The 26,521-nt window shown below is 38.8% G+C and overlaps 1 pseudogene; it reads right to left on the bottom strand.

Moving 5' to 3' along the window:
• Positions 1 to 7,302: 7,302 nt before the first annotated feature.
• Positions 7,303 to 26,041, bottom strand: LOC138172026 (ras-related protein Rab-1B pseudogene; annotated as a pseudogene).
• Positions 26,042 to 26,521: the final 480 nt, after the last annotated feature.

Genomic DNA, 26,521 nt, shown 5'->3' with positions numbered 1-26,521 from the left:
TGGCAGTACTGCAGAGAGTGTGGGGGGATGTTACTGTACAAGAAAACTGCAAAGGTGTGGGGTGCAGGGGATGAAGAACTTTGAATGCCAGACAGAGTATATTTTGTTTGATCCTGATCACAATGGGAACCATTGGAATTCATTGAGTAGGGAGGTGACATGATTAAATCTGTGTTTTAGTAAAATCTCTTTGGCGACTGAATGGAGGATGGAACGGAGTGGGGAAAGACTGAGGCAGGCAGAGCCTATTACACTAGTCCAGGAGTGAGGCAATAAGGGTCTGCACCAAGATTGGGGCAGTTTCCAAGGTGAGGAGAGAAGCAGGCATATTGAAGACTGCAAAGATGAAGTCGTCTGGCCCGGGCACCAGTTCCGATATGGGTAGTGGTGGTGAGGAATAGAGAAGAATTTTGGATTGACATCTAGGTCATAATAAGCCTGGATGATTGAGAAGATGCCATTCTCCTTACTTCTAGTCCTTTCCCTCTGTTGATTACCTTTCATTTATCTTGTCCATCGCTTGTTTGTGCAAAGTTCTTACATGCTATCTCCCCTGTTAACCTGTGAGCTCCTTGAGGACAAGGATTCTTTTTGCCTTTCTTTGTAATTCAAGAAGAGGGAAGAATTGGCAGGGGATGACTTCAGTTTTAGACATTTTGAGTTTAAAGTGTCTATGGGACATCCAGTTTGAGGCATTGAAAATGTGTGATTGGAGATAAGCAGAGAGGTTAGAGCTGGATAAGTCGATTTTAAAATAATCAACATAGAGACAATAATTGAATCCAGTGGAGCTGATGAAATTACCAAGTGAAATACTATAGAGGAAGAACAGAAGAGGTTCTAGGATGGAACCCTAAATAATACCCCTAGGTAGCAAGTATGAATGGTAAAAACATACAACAAAATAAACTTAGGAGTCAGACAGATAACAATCAGCACCTAATGGTGTCCCAGAAAACTAGAGAGAAGAGAGTATCAAGGAGAAGAGGAAGATCAACCATGTAAAAGGATTCAGAGAGGTCTAGGAAAATGGGGATGGAGAAAAGGTCATTATCTTTAACATGTAAGTGATCATTGGTAATTCTGGAGAGAACATTTTCAGCTTAATGATGAGATCAGAAACCTGACTGTAGAGTTGAGAATAGAGTAAGGAAAAAGAAAGTCATTATCTCTATTGCATACATACTTCTCAAAGAGTTTAGTAATTAAGGGAGGGTGGATAAGGTGAGAGAGGATTTCTGTCTTTTTTAAAGGATTGAGGAGATATGGGTATGTTTATAGGCAGTCGTTAATAGACATGGAGAGACTGAATATAAATGAATGAGGATGATAGAGAGGTCAATATCTTGGATAAGATGGGATGAAATAGCCTAATTTGCACATGTACAAGGGTGTGCGTTGTAAAGGAGAAGGATCATTTCATTATATGGAAAAGGAGTGAATGTGATAACAGTGTCAGAAAGCATATGGGGAATGTGAGTTGAAGAGGAGGGGAAAAGAGGAAGGGAGCTCTAGGTGAATGGCCTTAATTTTTTCAGTACTTTATGGGTCCACGTTCACAACAGAGAAGAGGGCATAAGGGGAGGGGAGCCACTGGAGCTGGGAGGAGAGACGAAAAGACATGGAAAAGCTGCTGTGGTGAGTGGAATCATAAGTCAGTCAGAAGGGTCTAATGAATTGCCTTATAGCAGTGAGGACCTAGTTTAGATTAACAGCATATATGGGTGGTAGATCTGGTCAGGACAAGTTAGTTATTTTCTACTGATTGATTTGACAGAAGGAGCCAAGATAGTGGCAGTAACTTAGCACCACAGCTTAGAACAGGAAGCTCAGGGAGAGTGCAAAAAAGCAAAGGATGCAAGTGCAGAGTCAAACTAGCTCACTAAGGGATTAAGAAGCAGGAGGAAGGTGAGTGTAGTCAGTGGGTGAGGAGAAGGAGCAGGCTTTGAGATGTCAAGGCAGAAGGAGAGCTAAAATTACAACAACTTGAGATCAGATAAGGGGATTGCATAGTGCACAAATGTGGCAGTGAAATGTGTAGGTGATCCATTCCAATCCAACAAATTCTAATTAAGCACCTACTGTGTGGCATGCATTGTGCTAAGTGTTGGTAGCATCAAGAAAGTACCCATCCTAAAGGAGCTTAAAGGGGAAGACAACACACAAAAGGAAAGTAGGGCAGGGGACTATGGGGTACCTGGTGTAGAAGCACCATATTTCATGGAGCAGAAGTAGAGCAGAGCAGCACATGAGAAGTGGAGTGATCGAGGAGTCCAGTTTCTGCAGTCTATAAAGGAAGGCACTGGGGGAGATACATAACTTTGCATGTAATTTGCCTATATTGTGTGTGTAGACACGTGTGAATAATAATATATTTTATAGAAGTGAATTTGGAATCAATAACAAGAAAATTCTTCCTAAGAACAGAAGCCACCCCAGAGTAAGCTCCTTATGGAGGCAGTGGCTTCCTCTTCATGGGTGCTCTGCAAGGAAAGGAAGAATGACCTTTGTTGGCTAATAAGAGTAAAGACTCTTGGACCCCCAAATCTCTTTCACTGTTGAGTCTCTTTAACTGTGTGTCTTCCAGAGTTGATGTAAACACTTTCCTCCTCTCACCTGGTCCATGTGCATCCATTCTTGTTTTCCTGTCCATTATTAGTTACTGTGTCAACTCCTCTCATTATAATGTTTTTTTTAATAGGTCAATAGACAGACCCTGAGCTTGGGATTTCTTAATATAGAAAACCACCTAGGTAGAAACTCCATCCACCAATGAAATCCTTCCCACTGAACACCTTGAGCATCATACAGGCTTTGGGAGCAGGAAAAGGCCACTTTACTAGAGTCAATTGATCTGTTTTCACTTTCCTTCATTTTCCTTAAACAGATTATATTTCACTTTATTACTTCACACTTGGGAAACTGACATTCTGGCCTCACTGCTCAAGCCCCCTCCCTGACAGCTTCCCTTTTAAAGTCAAGTACTCTAAGGCTTAAAGATTTCCTCAAAAATCATGCCACTCTGATACCAGTGATGTGGATATTATGGTCTTCAGTCCAAAGAGGAAGAAACTAAATCTTGGTTTTATGAATGACCTTTTTCACAGTCACACACTGACTGTTTCCAAGATTAGATTTGAACCCAGGCCCTCCTGACTTCCAATCCAGCGCTGTTTTCTTCAATATACTGTGCAGTTTTTCAAGTAGGCTGCCAATGACTTCTCCTGAAGCTCTGCTGAACGTCAGGAAGATTGTTTCATGCACTATTGACAACAGTCTAATGTGTGCAAAGAAAATCCCTCTTCCAGGGGTACAAATGATCATTTAAGCACACAGTACCAATTATGGGCCATTACTGCCTGCTGCTCAGTGAGCATCAATGTAATCGATCACTAACTGCTCTCTCACACCTGCTGAGCTAGAGCTAAAGACACACCACGATACCACCATCATACCATCCACTGCAAGAACCAGGTTCCACCCGAAAGGCTCAAGAAACTATCTTGCCAACTAAGAAATAGCATTAAGATCACCCCGTGACTGTCAGCAGATGCCTTGAAACTAAGCCCTGCATTTTGCCCAGCCTCAGGATAGCATTCAGCAGTGATATCTCATTCATGCTGGTCCTCATTTTAAAGCAGAATTCACAAGAAAACAGAATCCACACACCAACAGAAATGGAAAGACATACCCAGACTTGTGTACACTCATACATATGTACATGCTTGCTTCTTAAAGTCTATCTTACTTTTTTTCCTAAGATTTTATCCAGGTCTTTATTTTAAAGCTATATTTAATTAAATTTATTTAGGGCACATAGAGGTAAATTGATGTCTCCTACTATTATTGTTTTACTATTTCTAAAATTGATTTAGCCTATCTGCCCTTAGACACTTAACACTTACTAGCCATTTTATCTTGGGCAAATCACTTAATGCCAATTGCCTTGCCCTTCCCCTCCAAAAAGAAAAAAAAAAAAGATCCAGCTTTTCCTTGAAGTATTTAGAAATTATGTCTTTAAGTTATTTTGTTAATCACTGAAATAAATTCATTGTCCTTGTTACCTTTTAGCAAAATATATTTCCATCCTTATTTTTAATTAAATATATTTTTAATATTTTCTTTTCTGAAATGAAAACTGTTTCCTTTTATATCTTTAGCTGAACAGAGTAAATTTTGTTCCAGCCCCCTAGTGTAACTCAGCTTTAATGTTTCAAGTATTTTTTCCCTTGTGAAAAGACAGCTAGGGTGCCACCACAGGACACAAAGGTAGGAGTGAGGAAGACCTAAACCCAAATCTAGACTGAGACACTAACTGATACTAACTCACAATGCTAGGTTACTCTCTAACCTCTGTATTCCTCATCTATAAATTGGGGATATTAGTAGCTCCCTACTTCCTGGGTTTGCAGTAAGATTGATAAAATGTTTGGAAAAATTCAGAACAGTATTTAAATGCCAGTTTTTAAATAATGATGACAGAGTAAAAGAAAACAACACATCTCAGCATGATATTACTACTTAAAAACAAACAAACAACAAGAACTGAGTGGGTGAAAGTGAAAGACTTTGGACCTAAAAGCCTTGGGTGCCTCAAGAACTTAATCAAAAGAAAGGTTGCTGGTGCGGAGTGAAGATGGCGGCATAGAAGCAGGAAAATTCCTTGAGCTCCCCTCATAACCACCTCAAATTCCTATAAAATATGACTCTAAAGAAACTTTAGGGCTATAGAACCCACAAAGTGACAGAGAGAAACAAACCTCTGACTGAAGGCAGCCTGCCAGGCCAGCAGGAAGGGGCCATGGAAGCATGCTGGGAGCAGAGTCCAGCCCCATGTGAGCCTGTGCTTTTTGCCCCAGGGTGGCCCCCGACCAGTAGCAGCTAGAGTGGATTTCAGAGGTGTGGATCACTAGAAGCTGTGGTAGTTTCCAGAAATATCAACCCATAAATGCCAAAGAAAAAATAAAAAGTCAGAGTAGACCTCTATTGGAATTGGGGGAGGGAGGGCAGATGGAGGTGCTGCCCAGCCTCTGCCGCTGGAGCAAGAAGCAGCAGAGGTGAGGCAGTCATGCAACCACCTCCATGCGGTTGATTCCAGAGCTCCTGGCTAGAAGATTGTAGAGGGGCCAAGCAAACATTCAGAGGGTAATCACTCTTGCTTCAACCTGCCTGGATCTGGATCACTGTCTTGGGTAGAAGTACTGGGGTGAGTGATTAGTGAGCTACAGATTGTGGGGGTTGTAGAGACTGTAGCCTTCCTAATAGCACCTGCAGCTGTGAAAACCCTAAAGATTTGGGACAAATCTCTCCCCTCCGGAAGCAGAGTTCTACTGTGGCAAAAGGCTCAAAAGTAAAGTAATTGAGTGGCAACATGAGCAAGCAAAGGAAGCAAAGCAAGCACAGAAACCCAACTTTAGATTCCTCTTTTGGGTATAAAAAAGGATCAAAACATGGAACAGGAGGAAGACAATGAAATCAGAACTCCTGCACCAAAAACTTTCAAGAAAAATATGAATTTGTTACAGGCCATAGAGGAGATCAAGAAGGATTTTGAAAATCAAGTTAGAGAAGTGGAGCAAAAATTGGGAAGAAAAATGAGAATTATAAAAGAAAATCTTGAAAGGAGTCAACAACCTGAGTGAACAAAATAACAACTTAAAAAATAGATTAACTCAAATGGCAAAAGAGGCCCAAAAAGTCAATGAGGAGAAGAATGCTTTAAGAAGCCAAATTTGCCAGATGGAAACAAGAATTTAAAAAAAAAAATCACTGAAGATAATAATCCCTTCATAATTAGGTTGGAGCAAATGGAAGCTAATGACTTTATCTAAATCAAGATACTATAAAACAAATCCAAACAATTGAAAAAAATAGTAGGCAATGTGAAATATCTCATTGGAAAAACCACTGACCTGGAAAATAGATGCAGGAGGGATAATTATTGGACTACCAGAAAGCCATGATAAAAAAAAGAAGCTAGAAATCATTCTTCAAGAAATTCTCAAGGAAAATTAGCCTGATATTTTAGAACCAGAAGGCAAAATAGAAAATTAAGAATTAATCTATCACCTCTTGAAGAAGATCCCAAAAAGGAAACTCCTAGGAATATTGTAACCAGGTTCCAGAGATCCCAGATCAATGAGAAAATATTATAAGCAGCCAAGAAGAAAAAAATTTGAATATTGTGCAAACAAAATCAGGATATCACAGGATTTGGCAGTTTCTACACTGAGGGATCAAAGGGCTTGCAATGTGATATTCCGGAGGTGAAAGAAGCTAGGATTAAAACCAAGAATCACCTACCCAGCCAAACTGAGTATAAAGTTTCAAGAGAAAATATGGTCATTCAATGAAATAGAGGACTTCCAAGCATTTTTCTTTTTTGAATCAAGGCAAGAAACACCATTTACTCTATCCTGGGGTGCAAGGAAAAAAACCAGGAGAGAGTAAGCCAGCCGAACGGCAGTGGAAGGGGGACAATCCTGGGGGGGGGGGGGGTTGGGCAGCAGGCCCCAGAGCCGCCCTGCAGTAGATTAGAGCTGGACCCAGACCTTCCACCTCCACAGCCTCCTGGGGCCCAGAAGGGGACAGGTGGGAGGTGCACCAGGGGCAGAGGGAATTAACAACAGCCCCCTCCAAGCACAACCGCAAATCCCAAATTGCTGCCGCCCACCCACTCGGACTTTGTGCAAAGCCTCACTGCCCCCCCCCTTCCCCAAGCCATTATGAACGGATTGAGCAGAAAGCTCAAGGCCAGGAGGGGTTAGCGGCAGGGGAGGGCAGGCTACAGTGATGCAGGGACAAGGGAAAGAGAGCAGGGGTTGACAAAGCTCCCCAAGGCTGCTCCCTCCTGATGTCTGGCCCATCCCCCGCAGGATCCTCATTCCCCACAGTCTGGGCCTTGCATCTGTGGAAAAGGCTCCCTGCTCCTAGGGTGTAGGGGCACCCCAGGACTCACTGCAGCTCTGAGGGAAAGCAGGGGGAGCAAGCTGGAAACAAGGCAGACAACTCCTCCCCAAGAAGGCTGGGGAGAGGGCAGGAGCTGGGGGGGCAGGACTCAGGAGGCCTAAGGCTGCCGGGCAGAAGCTCTGTGCAGGTCCCCAGCCCCTACCTGCAGCACAGATCTGACTGAGAGCTTTGGGAAGGTCGGGGGTGGGAGTGGGCGAGAGGACTCACTGCCCACAAGCCACAGAATCAAATGCCCCTTGGTGGTGGTGGGAGGAGGGGGAGGCAGGCTTGGGGCTCCGCCTCCTGGCCTCAGAGGCATCATCTGAAAAGAAGGTGCCCTCCCAGGCCCCCCCCAGGCCCCCCAGCTCTGCACCCTAGCAGCAGCCTCCTCTGGCCAGCTTCACTGGAGTGCTGTCGATCTTGAGGTTGGGTCGCTCGCTCCCCGAGGCTGCCCCAGGACCCATTCGCTTCTTGATCTCAGCTGCCATGGTCATGAACGCCTGTTCCACGTTGGTGGCATTCTTGGCGCTGGTCTTCAGAAAGGGGATGCCCAGAGAGTCAGCAAACTCCTTGTCAGTGGGGTTGTCCACTACCTTCTTGGTGGTGAGGTCACTTTTCTTGCCCACCAACAGCTTGTTGACGTTCTCGCTGGCATATCTGCGGCTTGACGTTGGCATAGGATTCCTGGTCAGTGACATCATACACCACAATGATGCCGTGGGCTCCTCTGTAATAGCTGGACGTGATGGTCTGTAATCGCTCCTGACATGCCGTATCCCAAATCTGAAGCTTGATGGTTTTGCCATCCAGTTCAATGGTTCGGATCTTGAAGTCAACCCCAACGGTGCTGATGTAGCTTTCAGTGTATGTGATATCAGCAAAGCGGAGGAGCAGGCAGGACTTCCCTATGCCTGAGTCACCGATCAGCAGCAGTTTAAACACGTATTGGCGCTGGTCATGGCTCATGGCGGCGGCAGCGGCCGGTTGGTCGCTCCCTCCCAGTCTGCTTCGCTCCAACTCCCGCTCCAAGATGACTCCCAAGCATTCTTGATGAAAAAACTTGAGGTAAAAAGAAAATTAGACATTCAGATACAAGAAGTAAGAGAAATATGAGAGGCAAAAAGGGAAAAGAAATCATAAGGGACTTAGCAAAGTTGAACTATTTATATTCCTACATGGAAAAAAATAATTGTAATTTATGAAACTTTTTTCATTATGAGGATAGTTGAAGCGAATAAAATTTGTGTACATATATGTATACATACCTATGATATGTCTATATAAGAAAGTATATGTGCGTATGAATATATGTATCATATATATATGTGTGTGTGTGTGTGTGTGTGTGTGTACAGGGATACATAGACAGAGGACACAGGATCAGTCGAATAGGAAGGAATGATATTTAAAATGTGAAATTGAGATGTGAGAGAGGAATATAATGAGAGGAGATAGGGAGAGAAAAAAGGGGTAAATTATCTCATGTAGAAGAGGCAAGGTATAACTGTTACAATGGAGGGGAAGAACAGGAAGCCAAAAGGGAAGGGGCCAACCTTATTTTCATTGAATTTGACTTAGGGAGGGAATGACATACAAAATAGATTGGGTATCTTGCCCTACAGGAGAGTAGGGGGGAAGGGCATGAGAGAGAGGATGATGGAGAGAGGGCAGGTTGGGGGAGAGAGGAGTTAGAAGCACACACTTTTGAAAAGGGACAGGGTCAAAATAGAGGAGAGAACAAGTTGGGGCTGGGATAGGATGGAGGGAAATATAGTCAGTCTTTCACAATATATCCACTATGGAAAAGTTTTGCATAACTACACATATACAACCTATATTGAATTAATTATATTCCCAGTAAGGGTGACACGGGAGGAAGGAAAAATATCTGGAATTCAAAGATTTGAAATCAAATGTTAAAAAATTTATTATTGTTATTATGATTATTGCTATTGTTGGTTTTACATGCAACTGGGAAACAAGATATACAGGCACTGGGGTATGGAATTCATTCTTGCCCTACCAGAAATTTGGAGGGGGGATGGGAGTGAATATTGGAGAGAACAGATTGAGGGAGGGTGTATATACATGTATGTTGGATCACTGTTTTGGGGTGGTGGGTAGGGGAAAGATGGGGAGAAAATTTGTAACTCAATATCTTGTGGAAATGAATGAGGAACCTAAAATTAAACATAAAATTTAATGAAAGAAAAAAAGGATGCTAAGGAGTGTATCTGTGGGGAAAGATTCTTCAATGTGAAAGGGGTAAAAACCCACCAAGTAACCCAAGCAAATTTGTGAAAAGAAAATTAAGAGTTTGACAAAAGATATACAAAAGACACTGAAAACAAATTTCCTCGATTGCAAAAGAGGCACCAAAATTCACTGAAGAAAATAACTCTTTAAAAAGCAGAGTTGGCCATGTACAGAAAAAGGTACAACCATTCACTGAAGAAAATAATCCTTCAAAAGTTAAAACAGGGCAAGTTAAAGCTAAAAAACAACATGATAGATGAGGAAACAATAAAACAAAATTAAAAGAAAGACAAAAAAATAGAAGGAAATGTGAAATATCTCATCAGAAAAGTAAGTAAATCAAGTAGTAATGAATTAAGGATTAATTGAATTACATGAAAGCCACAATTAAAGAAGGAACCTAGATATGATATTTCAAGAAGTTTTCTAGGGAAATTATCCCAATATCTTAGATTCCTGAATATAAAGTAGAAATTGAATGAATCTACTAATCACTTCTTGAAAGAGATGCACAAAATGAACGCTCCTAGAAATATAACCAAATTTCAGACCTCACATGTCAAACAGAAAATATTTTCAGCACCCAGGGGCAAAAGTCCATATATTATGGGACCATTACCAGTATGACATAAGATTTAGCAGCCTTGGAGTGGAGGGCTTGGAATATGATATTCTGGAAAGCAAAGTAGCTAAGATTACAATCAAGAGTCACCTACCCAGTAAAACTGAGTGTAATCTTTCTGGGGGAACATGGATATTTAACAAAATAGAGGACTTCCAAACATTCCTGATAAAAAGATCAGAACTGAATAGAACATTAGACATGCAAACACAAGACTGAAGAGAAGCATAAAGAGGTAAACATGAAAAAGTAATCATAAAGAACTCACTAAAATAAAACTGTTTATGTTTCTATGTGGGAAGATGATACATGTGAATGCTAAAACCTTTATCATTATTAGGGAAGTTAAAGGAGTTACATAGACAGAGGGCATTAATACAAATCAATCATGTTAAAAATATCTCAAAAAATGGTGGTGGGAGAAAGAAGAATGCATTTGGAGCAGGGGGAAGGAAACAGATATAATAGGAAATTTTTCTTTTATCCAGTTTTTAACATGTTTATCTAAGGTTTTGAATTCCAAATTCTATCCCTCCATCCCTTCCTCCCCTCCTTCTTGCTTGAGTATATATATATACTATAACTGCATCAGATGCAGTTATACTGATGCAAGTGTGTAAAACATTTCCATGTTAGGTATTTTGTACAAGAACACTCAAAATTTTAAAAAAAGAAAGAGGAAACAATAACTTGCTTAATTCTACAGTAAATCAATATCAATTCTTCCTCTTGAGGCAGATAGTATGCTTCATCCTTAGTTCTTTGGGATTGTCTGGGATCATTGTATTGCTGAGAATAGCTAAGTTATTTACAATTCTACATCGAATAATGTTGCTCTTATGTACAATATTTTCCTAGTTCTGTCCATTTCACTATACATCGGTTCATGTAAGTCAATTTTTTTTTCTGAAATCATTCTTCTCATTATTTCTTATAGTACAATAACATTCCATTACAAATATATACCTCAGCTTGTTTAGCCTTTCCCCAATTGATGGGTATCCCATTGAATTCCAGTCCTTAGCCACCATTGAAAGAGTTGTTAAAAATATTTCCAAAGGACTTTTGATGGAAAAAAAATACTATCCACCTCCAAAAAGAGAACTGCCAAACTATGAGTTCAAATTACTGTATAATTTCTCACTTGATTTTTCTTCCATTTTTTGAAATATGTTTAAAATGGAAATATTTTGTATGATTTCACATATTTAATTGGTATTACATTGTTTGCTTTCTCTGTGGGAGGAAGAACAGATGAAAGGCAGGGACCTTAAAATTTAAAATAGAAAAAGAGTGTTAAAATAAGTAGATAATTTTTAAAAAGAAAAAAAAAAGGTTAATTCACAATAAAAAGTAAAGTAGGATGTAAGTAGAAACTATTTTTGAAATTTTATTTGCTAATAAATCTTACAGCTTCCATGAAATAAATTAATATTTACAAAATATTAAATTACAGAACAAAAATTAGAGGATTTAAGCAATTCAATTTCAGAGTTAGAATTGAGCAAGTTATAAATAAATTTCCAAATAAACAAACTCCAGGACCAGATGAATTCACAAATGAGCCCTCTCAAATATTCAATGAACATTTAATTATATTACAGAAACTGATTTTAAAAATGATAAAAGAAACAATCCTACTAAATTCTATCTCTAACGCAAATATTTTCTTAATACATAAACCAAGGAGAGTTATAACAAAAATAAAAAACACTAATATTGCCATTGAACATAAATGCAAAATAATTAAACATTATCAAAGAGTAAAAAGTTGCCTCAGCAACATATCAAAAAGAATAGAGTCCCCTAAGTTGGATTACATAATAAGCATGTAGAGTTGGTTGAATAGTCAGAAAACTATAAAGTCAACTATGTTAATAACAAAATCAGCAAAAAATATATATCCATTGGTGAAAAAGAGACTTTTTCATGAACTAGAACCCACTTCTCTAAAAAAAAACAACCTCAAAAACTAATTTATTTATTAATGCCATAAAAACCAAGCTGTCAAATATCACTTTACAGAAATAGAAACCCAGTAATGAAATTCTGAAAGAACAGCAGGAAGGACAACAGCAAAGACCAAGAAACTTAAGGAATTAATAAAAAGAAATGGAAACTGAGGACACCAGGCGTGGATGAGAGAGAGGATGAGCTCGTGTTTGGGCTGCTTTCCTGCGTGCTGAGCAAGCTCCTGTGTTTCTCTAGATTCTCTGAATCAGGATTTGTTGGGCAGCCCTGGATCATGGAAGAGATCTATTTCGAATCATCTGGAACACAGAGAAGCCCAGTGCTTTAGAAGAACTAGAAGTGGTAACAGAAAATTGGGCAGAATTCAAGGTGATACAAAAATGTTTATGGAGGGGAGGGGGCAGAGTCAAGATGGAGGAGTAGAAGCAGGACCTCTGAGCAGCTCCCGCTTCCACCTTCCACAATCAATGTAAAAAGGGGACTCTGAACAAACTTTGGAGCTGTAGAACCCACAAAATGACACAGAGAAGCTAACCTCCCACTGAGGATAGCCTGGTAGGCCAGCAGGAATTGGCCAGCGCAGCACTCCAGGACCTGAACTCAGCTCCACGTTGAGTTTTTAGCCCCAGGACAGGCCTGAACACCTGCTAGTTGGAGGGACTCCAGATCAGCCAAAACTGTGGCCATTTCAATAATTATCAACACATAGATGTGAAAGACAAAGTGAGAGTGCAGTGCAGTCTGGACTTTGGGACCCAATAAGAGGGAGGGCCGCAGCTTTTGCCCCTGGGGAGAGAAGCCCCTGAGACACTGGCACAGCCAGCCAGCTCTATGTGGCAGCTTCAGCTCCTGGCCTGCAGAATGTAGGAGGACCAAGCACGAGTCTGAGGGGTAATCGCTCTTGCTTTATCCTGCTTGGATGTGGATTGCGGTCTATGGTGGAGGTCCTGGGATGTGTGTCCAGCTTGCTTGAGAGTGTGGAGGCCTCAGAGAGGGCACCCATCTAATACCTCTGGCAACCGAGAAAACCGCAGCGTTTGGGATGAAAGCTCCCCTGTCTGGTGGCAGAGTCCTACTGTGGCAAAAAGCCCAGGAATCAAGTGACTGAGGGGTGATATGACCAGGCACAGGAAACAAAGCAGACAGAAAATTCCAACATTAGCCTCCTATTTTGGGGACAAAAAGGATCAAGGCATGGAACAGGAGAAAGACAGTGAAGTCAGAACTCTTGCACCAAAAACTTGAAAGGAAAATACGACCTGGTTACAGGCCATAGAGGACCTTAAGAAGTAGATAAGACAAGTGGAGGAAAAATTAGGAAGAGAAATAAGAACGATGCAAGAAAATTACAAAATGAGAGTCAACAGCCTGACTGAGGAAAATAATACCTTAAAAATAGACTAACTCAATTGGCAAAAGAAGTTCAAAAAGGCAATGAGGAGAAAAATGCTTTAAAAAGCCGAATTTGCCAGATGGAAAAAGAATCTCAAAAGCTCACTGAGGAGAATCATTGCTTCAGAATTAGATTGGTGCAAATGGAAGCTAATGACTTTGTGAGAAATCAAGATGCTGTTAAACAGATCCAAACAAATGAAAGAATAGAAGGCAATGTGAAATATCTCATGGGAAAAACCACTGACCTAGAAAAAAGAACCAGGGGAGATAATTTAGAAATTGTTGCACTACCTGAAAGCCATGATCAAAGTAAAAACCTAGAAATCATCCTCCAGGAAGTTCTCAAAATAAAAACTGCCCTGATGTTTTAGAATAAGAGGGCAAAATAAAGGTTGAAAGAATCTACCAATCACCTCTTAAAAAGATCCCAAAAAAGAAAAACCCTAGGAATATTATAGCCTGGTTCTGGAATGTCCAGATTAAGGAGAGAATATTAGAAGCCACCAGGAAGAAACAATTTGAATATTGTAGAAAGACAATCAGGATAACCCAGAATCTGGCAGGTTCTGCACTGAGGGATCAAAGGGCTTGGAATATGACATTCCAGAGATCAAAGGAGCTGGGAGTAAAACCAAGAGTCACCTACCCAGCAAAACTGAGTATCATGTTTCAGGGGAAAATATGGTCATTCAGTGGAATAGAGGACTTTCAAGCATTATTGACGAAAAAACCAGAGTTGAGTAGAAAATTTGACATTAAGATACAAGAAGCAAGAGAAGCATGAGAAGGTAAACAGGGAAAAGAAATAATAAGGACCTTATTAAGGTTGAACTATAAACATTCCCACATGGAAAAACAATAATTGTAACTGATGAAGCTTTTCTCAGTATGAAAATAATTGAAAAGAATAGAATTATATATATATATATATATATGAAGGTATATGGGCATATGAACACATATGTGAATGTGTGTATATATGTTTACTGGTAGACATAGATAGAGGGCACAGGACCAATTTAACAGGGAGGGATGATACTTAAAAGGTGAAATTAAGAGGTGAGAGAGGAATATAAGTAGAGCATATGGAGAAAGACAGAATGTGGTAAACTATCTCATATAGAAGAGGCAAGAGAAAATGGTTACAATGGAGGTGAAGAATAGGAAAGCAAAAGGGAATGGGTCAACCTTATTATCATTTAATTTGTCTTGAGGAGGAAATGAAATACACACTAAATAGTGTATCTCACCCTATAGGAGAGTAGGGGGGAAGGGAATGAGAGGGGGGATGATGGAAGGGAGGGCAGGCTTGGGGTAGGGAAGTTGGAAGGACCCACTTTTGAAAAGTGATGGGATCTAAGTAGAGAATAGAACAAGTGGGAGGTGGGATAGGAGGGAGGGAAATATAGTCAATTTTATACAATCTATCTACTGTGTTGTTATTTTGCATTAGCTACACATGTACAACCTATACTGAACTGCTTATCTTCCCAGGAAGGGTTGGTGACAAGGGAGTGTAGCAGCAAGCACCCCAAGCATTCTCAGGGTTGCTGCCAACACAGGTTCTTGGATCTGCTTTGTTAAAGGAAAGCAACTCAAAATGGGTTAACAAGCTTACTTTAATCAGTCAGATATGTATCATTCACCTAGTTCAGGGGAAAAAGGTCAGCACCCCGAACTTCAAAGTATACAGACAGAATTATCAAGTCAGAGAAACAGATTAAGTAGACAGATTTCCAAATTGTCCAACCATTACATCCATACCCAATCAACATCTGGGTTTCAGCATCTGGGTTTTTCAAAGCCGGGGGACTCTGGACAACGGCTTCCCAGAATCCATATCAAATCACAGAACACTTCTCAAAGTGAGCCCCAAAACAAAGCTACACATCAGGGCTTATATAGCCTTCTCCTGGCTCAGAGAATGTAACAACCTTATTGACTCACTGGCCAATCAAAAAGTATCTACTGAAAAACAAGCCTCCCACCCCAGGCTCCAGGTGCACTTTAGCTTAGGGGCAGGGGAGATCTTTAAATTTACATTCCATTACAGGGAGGAAGGGAATGAGTCTGGAATTCAAAGTCTTAAAATCAAATGTTTATACACACACATATGAATATATATATACATATATATATATATACACATATATGAATATATACACATATGTGTATATACACACACACATATTATCTCTATATACATATATACACATACATACATTTATCTGTATATACATATATACACATAAATACATATATCTATGTCTATCTACCATTATTAATACTCTTTTACATGTAATTGGGAAATAAGTTATACAGGCACTGGGGCATAGAGATCCACCGTGCCCTATTGGAAAAGTCGAAAGGGGTATGGGAGAAAATATGGGAGAGAGCAGATTGGAGGACGGGATATCCTGTGTGGCTTCTATTTTGGGGCAGTGGGTAGGGGAAAATTGGGGAGAAAATTTGTAACTCAAAATTGGGCGGAAATGAATGATGTAAATCAGAAGTTAATTAAGCATTTGGAAAATGGAAAAAATAAAGTTTATCAGGCTATTATCAGATTCACACCCACAATACTTTATTGCTCTCTAGCCACTCTTAATAGACTTTGCTTATGAGTAAAAACTTCAAGATATAAATAAACAAATCAATGACAAGGAGACGGTAACAGCTGCAGAATCCCAACTTACTGGTAATTGTGAAATTGCATGTCCTTGTGCCTGATTAGCCTTTCTTCTCAATGTCACCAAATTGTAATAATTTGATACATTAATTAAATAGAATGCCCTTTTGTTTATTACTTGGACAGTTTGTACCTCCAAGCATTTTTTTATTATTCAAATTTAAATACATAATAAGAAAAAAAAGCATGTTGTGTGCACAGTAGAAGATAAGAATAGATTCGAAATACATGTTTCCATTTCAAGAAAACCTATACCATAATTACTTAGAGTTATGTTAAGAGTTGTAATTCTTTGCTGCCTTGTTAGTTTTCTTTTGTTAGTTTTCTTTGCTGAGCCTTTTTATTTTGTTCTCTCCACCCCTCCCCACCTTCACCTTCTGCAAAATTACAATTAAGCATGGATATATATATATATACACACATACATACATACATACACACATACATATATACATATATATATAATTTCTATATGTTGGTTCTTCCTCTCACATCTCATTTATATAAAGTAATTACTCTTAATTTTTTTAATTAATTGGTTTGTGTCCTTTTAGTTTACAGGATTCAATTCCTTGAGTTTCACATTTTGTCCCCCTCCCTTCCCTCCCCACCATGGTGGCATATAGTCAAGTATAGGATCTGTAAATACTTTCACATTATACATTAGTCAGGTTATAAGGACAGATCGTACCAGCTGGAATAAAAAAATGGTAAAGAGGACATAAAACCAAATAAGAGAAGGAAAAAGATCAGGTATTTTGCTTCCACCTGGATATAAACTTAGTTCTTTCTAGTTTATTCTCTGGATGCACATATTTCTCTCCATCATGAGTCTTTTGGGATTGACTTATATCACTGCATTGCTGAGAAGAGTCCAGTCTATCAAAGTTGGCCATTTTAATGGACACCAAGATATAACAGGACAGCTAGGCCAATTATAATTCGATAGGAGTGTTTATTAACTGGCCGGGACTGTCTCTAAGACTGAAAGACAGCATTGAGCTTTCTTTTAGACATAATTTTATAGACAATGTGATTGCTAGCAACAGAATATGTTTCTAAGGGGTTAGCATTGTTTCCATTGAGGGGAAGCTTTCTCAGTATTATTCCCATTGAAGCAAAGGAATCTCAGTATTATTCCTATTGAAACAAAGCCTTAGTATTATTTCTACTGAAGCGAAGCGAAGCCATAGTCCCTTAGCAAAGCCTTGGATACAAACATAAATAAATATGAATCTGTGGGAATCTGTAGTATGTTTTAGCAACCAAGATGAAAGATTTCTTCACTATTGGAGCCTATTAGGTGGTTTCCAAGGAACCTAGTAGGGGTCTCTTCTAGCAGGTTAAAAGGGGCTCTAGTGTATAATTTCTGGTGGGCACTTCAGTCATCACACATACATTGTGTCTGTAAATGTGTACAAATTTCTCCTGGTTTTACTCTTCTCACTCATCATCAGTATGTATAAGCCTCTCTAGGTAAATATGAAGACCGTCTGCTCCTTGTTTCTTATACCACAATAGTATTCCATAACATGCATATACCACAATTTGTTCATCCACTCCCCAATTTTTGGGCACCTCTTTAATTTCCAATTCTTTGTGATCAAAAAAAGAGCTGCTATAAACATTTTTGTACATATGGGTCTTTCTCTCATTTCTATGATCTCTTTTGGATATGACCCTAGGAGTGGTATTGCTGAATCAAAGGGTATGAAAGTATTTATAACCCTTTGGGCATAATTCCAGATTTCTCTCCAGAAAGGCTGGATCAGTTCACAACTCCACCAGCAATGCATTAGTGTTCCAATTTGCCCACATCCTCTGCAGTATTTGTCATTTTCCTGTTTTTTCATCTTAGCCAATCTGACTGGTGAGATGCGGTACCTCAGAGTTGTTTTGATTTGCATTTCTCTAATCAATAGATAATTAGAGCATTTCTTCATGTGCTTATAGATATCTTTAATTTCTTTCTCTGAAAACTGCCTGTTCATGTCCTTTGACCATTCATCAATTGGGGAATGACTTGTATTGTTATAAAGTTGATGCAATTCTCTGTATATTTTAGAAATGAGTCCTTTGTCAGAGACATAGGTTGTAAAGATTCTTTCCCAATTTCCCACGTCCCTCTTAATCTTGGTTACATTGGCTTTGTTTGTACAGAAGCTTTTCAATTTCATGCAGTCAAAATTATCCATTTTACATTTTATAATGTTCTCTAATTCTTGTTTAGTCATAAAGTCTTTCCTTCTCCACAAGTCTGATATGTAAACTATTCCTTGTTTTAGGAGACTGTTTACAGTATCAACCTTGATAGCTAGATCATGCACCCATTTATACTTGATTTTGGAATATGGTGTTAGATAATGGTCTATGCCCAGTTTCTGGCATACTATATTCCAGTTTTCCCAGCAGTTTTTGTCAAATAGTGAGTTCTTATCCCAAACACCAGTGTCTGGGTGTTCATCAAACAATAGTAATTACTATTTTTAACTGGTCCTAAATGGTTTTCTTTTTCAAAGTCATATCATATCCAGTTCTATCCCAATCTTTCTTATGAACTACTGAATTACTAATAACAATCTTAGATTCTGTTTTACATTCTACATACATAAAAGGTAAACAATCTGTCCTTATTATGATTAATATTTGGTATGTTCCTCATATTTCTCTTGTATGTCAAATTCAGGTTCTTTTTTAACAAAGTCCTGAAAATCTGACAGCTCATTAAATGTTCATTTTTAAAAATTCAGGATTATGCTTACCTTTTCTGGATATATTTTTGTCTGGAACCTTAGTTCTTTTCTTCTTTGAAGTATAGTGTTCCAAGACCTTCAGTTTTTTAGTGTCATTTCTTCTAGGCCTTGTGTAATTTCAATTGTCGTACCACCATATTATTTTTTTTTATTATTTTCTTGTAAATTTTATCCTTGAGCTATGATTTTCAAAATTTGATTGTAGTATTCCTATGTGTTTTCCTCATAGGTTGTCTTTTAGGTAGTTATTGGTAGATTTTTTTCTATTTCTATTTTCCACTCTTGTTCTAATGCTTCAGGACAATTTTCTTTAATTACTTCTTGTATTATTGTATCAAGATTCATTTTTTTAAATCATAGCTTTCAGGTAGTGTGATTATTTTTATGTTTTCTCTTCTTGATCTTTTCTCCAGATCAGTTATTTTTCTTATGAGATATTTAATGCTTCCTTTTATTTTTTCATTCTTTATATTTTGTTTTATTATTTCTTGATCTCTTAAAACTTCTCTGGCTTCCCCTTGTCTGATTTGGATTTTCAAGGAGTCATTTTCTTCCTTAAGATTTTGAATCTCCTTTTCTAATTGGTTGACTTTCTTTACCCTATTATTGTTGTTTTTTGCCTCAATCTTTCTCATTTAATTTTTAACTCCTGTTTAAAGTTCTTCTATGAATACTTTTTGAATAGGTGACCATTTGACATATCTCTTTGGGGCTGAAGATGGTTTCTTTGCTTAATGTCCTTCTCTGGAGATGAAACCTGCTTTTCTGTAATTCCATAGTAACTCTCTATGGTTCATTTTTTTTCTCTTTTGCCTATGCATTTAAAAAATAGTAACTCAGTTTTTGTAATCACTTGTATTCCTGGAGTATGGGGGATGGTTCTTCTGGCCCTGGATCACCCTTCAGTTCTCCCCATTGTTTTGGAACTGGAACCAAGACCTTCAGCCTCTTATAAGAGTGCATAACCAGTAGTGGCATCCCCATCCGACTGCTTGCACTTCTTCTTAACTCATCCAACATGTGCTGGTTCCTTCTATCCCATTGCTGTATCTTTACAGCATGGCTGGATCTGGCATTCTTTGTCAGCAGAAGTGCTCTCATTCTTCCCCTGCCTCAGATATCCCATGTCTCTTACTGTCCCTGGGTCTGAGTCCAGGCATCATCCTAACCCAGCTTATTCCAGGGCTTGTTTTTGTTTAAGCAGACCTAGGACCTAGCCTGGAGGTGTTTACTCCTCATAGGGACCAAACCTCACCCTGTGACTTTCCTTCAGATCTCTGATTATCTCAGGGGGATTCCTGTTCTACCCCTACTCTTATTTATTTTTACTGCTCAATATTTGCCTTGAGCCATTGTTTTACCTCTTTGGTGGGGGGAAATCTTGAAAGCTTGGCTTTTTATGACCCATCTTCACAGGATCCTCTGTTAGCACTTTCTTAAAAGACCATTTCTTTCTTTCTTTGTCTTCTTAAAAATGTGTTTATTTACTTTACATTTACAACATTCAGTACCACAATCCCTTGAATTACATATTTTCTTCTCTTTCCCCTCCTCCCCTCCCCTTCCCCCTCATGGTGGCATGTAATCTGATATACGTTCTACAAATACCCTCACATTAAACATTAGCCAAGTTGTAAAGAAGAATTATAATCAATGGATTGAACAGCAAGAAAGAAAATATGAAACAAAACAAAACACAGAAGAGAGAGAGCAGGTAGTTTGCTTCAATCTGCATTAAGACTTGGTAGTTCTTCTCTGGATGTGGATATCACTTTCCATCATGAGTCCTTTGGAGTTGTCATGTAGCCTTATATTGCTGAGAAGAGCCCAGTCTATCAAAGTTTGTCATCACAGATACGATGTGTCTGCAATTGTGTACAAAGTCTCCTGGTTCTGCTCTCCTCACTCAACATCATTTATATTAAAAGATCATTTCTTAAATAAGACTTAATGATATGTTAGCATGTATAATATTCATTTGTGTAACATTCTCAGGGTTTATCACATTTGGTGATTAGATGGAAGAATATTTCCTAGTTACTATGGAGAACACATATGACTATTTTTCAGATGCCTATTCTATAACCACCATTCTTTGGCAGATCAACTATCCCTCCTATACACAGTCAAAACAGGTTTCAGTCATTACTCTGTAAAATAGAAATCAAATGCAGATGATCCTTATAATAATGAAAAAGAAGTGGAAACAAAAGGTTCTTTTAGTAGCACCAGATCTCAAACTATAGTGCAAAGTCATAATTCTTAAAATGATTTGATACTAGTTAAAGAAGAGAAACTACTGAGCGAATGAGAATAGCTACACAATGTAAGAAGTAAATATATCTAGTACCCTAGTATTTGGCCAACATAAACACCTCAACGACTAGAGTGTGGACTCACTAATTTATTTTTTCTTCAAAGATGAAAAATGAAAACTGTTGAAAGGATTGTGAGAAATTAGGCACATTGATGAACTTAATGCTGTACTTGTGAATGGATAAAACCATTCTCAAAAGCAATTTGCTATGACAAATGAGAAAGTTACTAAAGAGTGCATGCCCTTTCACCCAGCTATACTACTGCTAAACCTATGCTCCAAAGGGAGCAAAGAAATGGGGAAAAGGTACTATTTATAAAAAAATATGCATAGTAGCTCTTTTAGTGGTGGCAAAATTCTGAAACCTTAAGGGGATACCCATCAATTGAGTAACGGCTGAATAAGTTGTGGCATATGAATGTGATGGAGTACTCTTATTGTAAGAAATAAGGAAATATACAATTTCAAAATGACATGGAAAGATTTATATCACCTAAGGCAGAGTGAAATAAGCATAATGAGAAGAATATTGTATATTGTCAATGTTATGAATATGAACAATTTTGAGGACTTTTATAAATTGATGAAGAAGAAAATGAATGAGACCAGAAGAAAATTATAAATAGTAACAACACTGTAAATACCACTTTGAAGGCTTTAAAAATGCTGATCAATGCAATGACCATTCGTGATTCCAGAAGAGCAATGATGAAACATGCTTTCCACCTCACAACAGAGAAATAATGGATATAGGGTGTACAAGAAGTGTACACACCAAGGGAAGGGATTTTTTACTTGACTATTTATTACAAGGAAATTTTTCTTTCTTTTTTTTTGTTCTTTAACAGAGTTAAGAGTGAGAGAAAGAGAGCATATTTATTATCATTTTAACAAGCTAATTAAATAGAAATGTGGGGAGGTGCTACAGATGTGGATAATTGAATGCACTTTGAGATATAATCATTATATTATGTTTTATTTATTGCAATTAATTATTTTTTACTTTGCTGCAAGATAGCTCTCGTGAGATGGGGCTCATTTGAAAATACATGTAAAATAAAAATAAAATACATTGATTAAGATTAAGAAAAGAAACAATAAGCCAAGATGATCCATTTTTAGTCTTAAGAAATATATGTTATAATGTTAGATTTCATATGTAACTGCATAGGTAAGGAGGAAATATGAATGGGAATGTAAGATGGAAGGAAACCTTAGATGGAAGGCATTCCCGACCAAGGGCACAGAAAAATGCTTCCTGCAGAAACTGCCAATTAAGCTGAATCTTGAGTCAATACAGGGGTGCTAAAGGGCAGAGTTTAGGAGGGAAAATGCTGTAGCATAAGGGCCAGCCTGAGCAAAGGCACCAAGTTAGATGCTGCTGTGTGTGAGGAAAGGCAAGCAGGCCAGTATGCCTGGTTCCATTAAACAAATGTAGGGGAGTAAAGTGTATGACAACTGGAAAAATAAGGAAGACCCTGATGGTGAAGAAGTCTAAATCCAGTCTTTTCCCATCCTTATCCTCTTTTGACATCTTTGCAGCCTTGGACAATATCAACCACCCTCTTCTCCTTGGTTGTTCTCTCTTTTCTCTAGCTTTCTGTGACATTATTCTATCCTGGTTCACCTCTTGCCTATATGACCTTTCTGCCTCCAGCTTCTTTGCTGGGTTTTGGTCCTGCTCAGTGATGCTAATTTGGAGCACCTCAACGGCCTCAGTCCTGGGCCTTCTTCTCTTCTTGCTTTCTCCTACTTCATTCATGATAATACCAATTTTCCGGGATTCAATTTCCATTTACAGCTTGATGATTCTTGGGTTTACTTATCCAGTGTTGACCTTTCATCTACCCTTGAAATTAGAGCCATGGATCTGCCAATGTATTTGGACACCTCAAACTAGCTATCCTGGAGACCTCTTCAACTCAGCATTTATGAATCTGACCTCAGTTTTCTTCCCAAGCCTTTGACTTTTTTCTCACCTACTAAAGGTTAGAATTATCTTGGACATAAAGACTCAGAACTTGGGGTATCAGCCTTTCCTCCTGACTCTCTCTTACCCCTTATCCACCTCCCCCCAACTGCTACTCTCCTGGTGCTTTCCCTCATTACCTCAGGAGAGAGCTCTTACAGTAGTCTTCTCATTGATTTGTCTTCCTCTGGTAATTTCCCCACCCCAATCCCACCTCTCCTCCCTTCAGTAGTCAAAGTGATCTGCCTAAAGTACAGATCTGCCCAAGTCACCCCCTACTCAGGTGAGTAGAGTGAATTCCTTTCACCTGGAGCACCAATTATAAAATTATCTGCTTGGCATTCAATGCCATTTTTGAGCCAAACACATTATCTTCCCCATTAAACCCTCAGCCTATCCTATCTTCATTATTGGTGGAAAGGGAAACACCATCCTTTCAGTAACCCAGAATAACAACCAAGGTGCTGCTCTTACCTCTTTACTCTTTTCCACCCACCATTTTCAATGCTGCAAAAACCTGTCAATTTAATCTTTATACCATCTGTCATTTTTGCTCCCTTCACTGCTCTGACACTGCGTCCCCCTCTCCAGGGCTGTGGCAGCAAGCACCCCAAGCGTCCTCAGGGTGTCTGCCACCACAGGTTCTTAGATCTGCTTTGTTAAAGGAAAGCAAATCAAAATGGGTTAACAAGCTTACTTTAATTAGTCAAACATGTATCGTTTACCTAGTTCAGGGGAAAAAGGTCAGCACCCCGAACTTCAGAATACACAGACAGAATTATCAAGTCAAAGAAACATATCAAGTAGATAGATTTCCAAACTGTCCAACCATTACATCCATACCCAATCAACATCTGGGTTTCAACATCTGGGTTTTCCAAAGCCGGGGGGCTCTGGACAATGGCTTTCCAGAATCCATATCAAATCACAGAACACTTCTCAAAGTGAGCCCCAAAACAAAGCTACACATCAGGGCTTATATAGCCTTCTCCTGGCTCAGAGAATGTAACAACCTAATTGACTCACTGGCCAATCAAGAAGTATCTACTGAAAAACAAGCCTCCTACCCCAGGCTCCAGGTGCACTTTAGCCTAGGGACAGGGAAGATCTTCAAAATTTACATTCCCTTTACAAGGGCAGACCCTTATCACCTCACATCTGGACTATTGCAATAGCTGCTGATGGGTCTGTAAGCTTCAAGTCTCTCCCCTCTCCAGTCCACCCTCCATTTAGTCACCAAAGTGATTTCTTTCTCAAATGCAAGTCTGCCCGTGTTCCCTTCTGTACTTAAAAAAAACTCCAGAGGCTCTTGATCACCCCCAGGATTAAAACCAAAATCCTCTGCTTTTTGTTACTTTAAAACACTTCACAGCCCAGTCTTGTCCTGTTTCCATTTTCTTACATCTTACCCCCTATCACATACTCTTCAGTCCCATGGCACTGGCCTCCTGGCTATTCCACAAACAAGGAATTCCATTCCTTATCATTTTCTATAACTTCCTCCATGCTTGGAATGCTCTCCCTCATCATCTCTGCCTACTGCCTTATCTGGCTGCCTTTAAAAACTTCCTTCCTCTTCCCAACTCAAATCTGACCTTTAGATGAAGCTTTTCCTAACCACTGTTCACAATTATTTCCTACTCATTTTGTATATAATTTGTTAGTATATATTTCTTGGCTTGTTGTGTTCCTCACTAGATTGTGAGCTCTTTGAGGGTAGGATTAGGTAAATCTTCCATATGTTCTTAAGTTTCTTGGGTTTAAAAATATTAGGACAACTGAAGAAACTCTACAGAGAGCCAAAATCATTTTAAGTGTATTTGATCTGTTGAAGTCACTTAGGAAGGTTAATTTAGAGAAGAGAAGACTCAGAGAGAAGAGGCTCAGTTTCAAGTATTTGAAGGGCTCTTCTGTTGAAAAGAGATTGACTAAGTCTGATTGGCCCTAGGAGATAGAATCAGGGGTAATGGGTGGATAAGGCAAAAAGGCAGACTTGGGCTTAATGTCAAGAAACAAACAAACCAAAAAGACTGCCCCAAGGTAGAGTGGGATATCTTGGGGTTTAGTGAACTTTCCTTCATTGCAGGTCTTTGAACAGAGGATAAATGGCCTTTGGGAAGACATATTACTTGTAAGGATCATTTGTCAGATCTGAGTTGGAATGGATCGACACTGTACTAGTGCTGGCTCTAAATTCTTTGCTTACATGAAAAGCTATGACCGATCTTTGTCCCAAGGAATAGAGGATGAAACAACCTCCTTCCTCTTTCTAGGGAGGTAAAGCAATTATGGGTGCAGAATATTTCCCGTATGCATGGTTACAGTCACTCCCAGCATGAGCTCAGATACCTCAGTAAATGAATATGGGGTAAAAAATGAAATAAATTTTAAAAAATCAAGAATTGAATGCAAAGGAGAAAACCCATGAAGAGAAATAAAGGGATCATAAAAGAGAGATTTAGTTGTAATCATTCTTGCTTGCATTCCCCTCTGATTACCCCAAAAATGTCATGTCTGCCTTCTCTTTAGTACCAAACTCCATCTTTTGGTTGTACCTTTCCTGGATGAAATGAGAATCTGATACCTGACTCTTTCCCAGTCCCCATTTATTCACTTGGGGGTGAGAAGAGACAGTGTACAATAGCTCTGTACTCCTAATTAGTGAGTAGAGAACAGATGTTCCATGAAACCTTAGAGACAAAAATGAAGGCAATCTCCCCTGAGGCAACAGAAAAGAATGACTTTTATGACATCGTTCTGTCTTCCTAAACAAAATGACGTATTGATGCCAAATGGTAGGAACATTACTTTGCAAGGTTACTTATCAAAATAATTTTCTTTCTTAAATATGAATATATATTTCATTTATTTTAGTTTTTATATCACTTACATTTCCTATTATAATTCCTTCTCCCAGAGACAATTCATTATTTTTTAAAAGTGCATCAAAATTAACAGCATATTAAAAAATTCTGACAGTAGTTGTACTGCTCACAGATTCTACTATATATTTCCCTGCAATATTGATGATGATGATGATGATGATGATGGTGGTGGCGGTGGTGGTGGTGGTGGTGGCAGTTGTTGGCTTCTGGGCCCATCTGAAGCTGAGGCTGCTCATAAATCTGCAGAGAGATGCTTGGAAATATATATCACATTGTCACTTGAAGCAGGGGATGAACCCTCTCTGGCTCTCACATAAAAGTGTGATGAAGTATTTCTGAAAGAGAGAAGTGAGGGAGCCATTTGTATCATCCATTACACTCACTATTAACTATTTAGAAGTTCCCATAGAAAAAGTCAGGAACAGATGTAAACAATAGCCTGGAAGTTTGTAAACTTGTATGAGTAGAAAAAATGATGGTAACCTTAATATCTATGTGACTATTAAGACATGGAAAGGATATGCTTGAAAGATTAAAAAAATAATTTGGAAATTTTGAGTTTGACATTTCTATGAGACATCTGGTTGAAATTGTTTAATGGTCAGTGAATTAGTAATGGAGTTCAGAAGAGAGTTATAAGTTGGACAATATAGTCATATTTCTACTTCAAGTGCATTGAGTTTGTAATATGAAACAAATTTTCTTTACATCTGTAT

Source organism: Petaurus breviceps, unplaced genomic scaffold, assembly GCF_028583685.1.
Source record: "Petaurus breviceps papuanus isolate PSGF00001 unplaced genomic scaffold, PetGlider_PUasm1.0 490, whole genome shotgun sequence".
NCBI classification, from domain to species: Eukaryota; Metazoa; Chordata; class Mammalia; order Diprotodontia; family Petauridae; genus Petaurus; species Petaurus breviceps.
This window is presented reverse-complemented; position numbering and strand designations above follow the sequence as displayed.